Genomic DNA, 3,479 nt, shown 5'->3' with positions numbered 1-3,479 from the left:
AAGGCTGTTATAAGGAATAAATGGAATGTAAGTTCTCAGCAGAAGGACTTACACTAGGTTGTCTTTCAGTAAATATTATCTATCTTTGCTTTTATATTTCTAGGTCTAGCAACTGAACCTGGCCTAGTAGAAGGGACTTACCAGGATGAAAAGGCACAGTTTTAGTACAGATTTCAGAATGCACGTGTATATTAGTAAAGTAGCCAATCCTTATTCTACAGTACAGATTTCATCTTTTCATTCTCCATATTTCTTTTATACCAGACTTGGTGGGATCACTTCTCTTCTTTATGGTTTTGTCAAAAGCGAATATTAATATCTCATTCACTATTCCATATAGAAGAAGATACATGTTAGCTCTCACAACAGTACCAGTATCTGAACAGTGAACCTGGATCCCAGTGTGTGGTTTTGGCATATTGCCTGGGTCTCATCGAGTCCCAATAGCTATTCTTGCTATACCAGTCAGAAACGCAGTACGTGGTCCTGCAACCATAGCCAAGGATGGAAACTCAGTTTGTGTTGTCCAGGTGAGAATACAAAATGCATCTATGTTCTCTTACTTTATATTTTCTGTACCTCTGATAGACAATCACTCAAAATGATGTTTAGCCACCTTCTTATTGGCTAATTTAAAAAATTGCTTCTCTAATAGCTATAAGGTTTAAAAACAGAGTGTAAAGTCACTTATTCAGAGCTTTAGGCATTTAAAGTACTTTGATATTGGTTGTTTCCATTGCATCTTTGCCATTATTAAACAGATAAAGAAATGGGTAGATAAGGGTCACTTCCTTTTTATTATTATTTTTAATTTTAGAAGGGGATCTAAGACCACACCATAATTTGAAATATTTATATTTATGGGATCCACATTAGAATGCTTCTCAGATTAGGATTTCATAATGACAGATCTTTTGTCTGTGTGTCTACACAAGTGCATGGTATGTGTCCTTGAGTATATGAATATTAAGAATTTGGACCAGGCCCTACAGCTTGAAGCATAGTATAGCTTTGCCAGTAAATGTTATGCCTAATAATAAAGCTTATTGATTATAAATATTTGACCTTTTATCTAAATAGAGGTAAAGTATGCATCCTTGGTATAGTGTTCTATATGCTGTCTCTGGTTTCCTTTGTAAAAAAATTTCTCCCTTCTTTGGAGAATTGCATTTTTCACTATTTCAATCATTAGCTCTGGTAAGGGCTTACACATCTGCATGTATCTTGGACCCCTGCCAAAATTGATTAATCAGGGAAGGTAGGAGAGTCACTTCACCCAACGTCACTCAGATATTTTTAAAAAATGGACCTCAGAAATAGATCCATCACTATTAGTAAAGGAAGCTACGGGACTGTGAGACTCTGGGGTTAACACTGTTTTTTTTTTCTTGCTTTCTGGAGTAAGCAATAGTTCAAATTTTTTTCAACGAGAAGCAATTAAGCCCATATCATGGATAAAAACATATAGAAGTCAGAGAAACAATTATTGGTAGCTTTTGGTTGTGGTCCTAGTTATTGAAAACACAGTTGCATCCCTGAACTTCCATAGTTACAGTTGTTCAGTTCTTACTTGAAGATAATATCAGTCAAGATGCCAATAGGAAAGACATGGTTCATTCAAGCCAGGTAATCGAGGAAATTTTAATCAAGTGACTATTTGCAAATATGTGAGCAGAAGGCATGGGGCACCAAGAGGGGAGAGACACTGCCTTTTCTAAGCTTGAAGGAAGAGGGGAAGGGAAAGATGACTGGAAGGCTGAGAGGAAATTCCATAGGGAAAGCTTTATGACTATACCTCTGACCTTTTGTAAGGAAGGTAGCTAAAACCAGTGATGCAAAGCAAGTGCCGACCTCACTGTCCTCATCTTTATAATCTCCCGCCAGTGCCAAAACAAGAGAACAAAGAGCAAGAGATCCCATTGGTACAGTTTGTATGGGTCAGTGTCCTGGGGAAAGAGCAGATAGATAGAAGCAGAAACAGATATAGAGGGGCAAATAAATATAAGATGCTCAGCACAGAACCAATAAGCCAGAAAATTTACCTTCTACCTAAACTAGTTCAAGTTGGGTTTCTATCATTTGGAAAAAAGAGCAGCCATGACTTGAAATTCTTCTTTCTAGTTTCTCTCAAGTGCCTGCTTTGTCCACTTCAATTATCTCTAACACAGGACTCATGCAAAAAGGGTAGTGATTAAATAGACAGGGTTAGCAGCTGATATATTGGGAGTCAACTAACCCATGAGAACCACTCTCATTTTTCCAGAAAACAGGCAGTAAAGACAGCATGACCTAAAATAGTCTCTCTAAGCCAGTGAGACACCTGCTCTTTTCTGTTCTTTCACTCAATCCTGACAGCAATTAAATTTCTCCAAACTAGTTTTCCACATTGACAGGTCTGCCTATCTAAATCACAAATGTTTTACTTGATTCCATCACAGCACATTAACCCACTGCCCCACCATAGTAGATTCCAGAGGAAGTCAATCCAGCAGTTTCTCTATTCTGAGGTCAGATACACACTTGCACATGTTTGTAGGAGAGTTTTGCATTTAGTTAATTTCACTCCTCATCACAGTCTTGTAGTTAGGCATAATAAAAAGGGGTGAAGTCATTCAATGTATTTTTTTAATGGGAAAATTAAATATAAAATGGTCCAAGAATTTATAATTCCTGAACTCTGGAATTCAACCAAAGCTGCTGAAACAAAGCGAAACCACAATTTTGCCGGAAGAACCACCCTCCATCTGGTCCTGTCGTTTGTTTTTCCCTGTTCTATTTCTATTGAAGAAGACTAAGACTGAATGGGTAAATGGAGGGAAACTTCCTCCTAAAAACAGCTGGATGCTGGCAGGGGTTTGGAGCAATCCAGCCATGCTATCGAGCATAGCCATGTCCTGAACTCCGCCTCATTTTTAAAAGAAACAGAGAAGATGCCAATATCTGCTATTAGTACATGATCAAAGATGAGTAATAGAAAAATGAACCAGCATTTAATAGTGAGATCATGGGAAAATATGGGGAAAAAAAGGAAAGAGGGAATTGGTTTTCTTCTTTCTCTCTCTCACTCTCTTTCTTGCTTGCTTTGTCTTTCTTTTTGTCTTCTTTTATTAAAGTCATATTCCTCATATATAAATCACTGATAGGTGTTTGCAATCATATGCTTTTATTAGATGCTGAGAACACCTGAATGAAGTATATACTGTTTGTTTTTGGTGCAGTTTACCTAGCCCAAGCCAAAGCAGGGCGGTTCAAAGCAAAAGCTCTAAGGATTATAGGTTTCCAGGGTGTCATTTGTGAGTCATTGTGGAACATTTGCAAAAGACCACAAAATGAGATGGCATTATGTATTAGTTTGTTTTCATGCTGTTAATAAAGACATACCTGAGACTGGAAAGAAAAAGAGGTTTAACTGGACTTACAGTTCCACATGGCTGAGTGGGCCTCAGAATCATGGCGGGAGGTAAAAGGCACTTCTTATA

Source organism: Nomascus leucogenys, chromosome 20 (assembly GCF_006542625.1).
Source record: "Nomascus leucogenys isolate Asia chromosome 20, Asia_NLE_v1, whole genome shotgun sequence".
Lineage (NCBI taxonomy): Eukaryota > Metazoa > Chordata > Mammalia > Primates > Hylobatidae > Nomascus > Nomascus leucogenys.
This window is presented reverse-complemented; position numbering follows the sequence as displayed.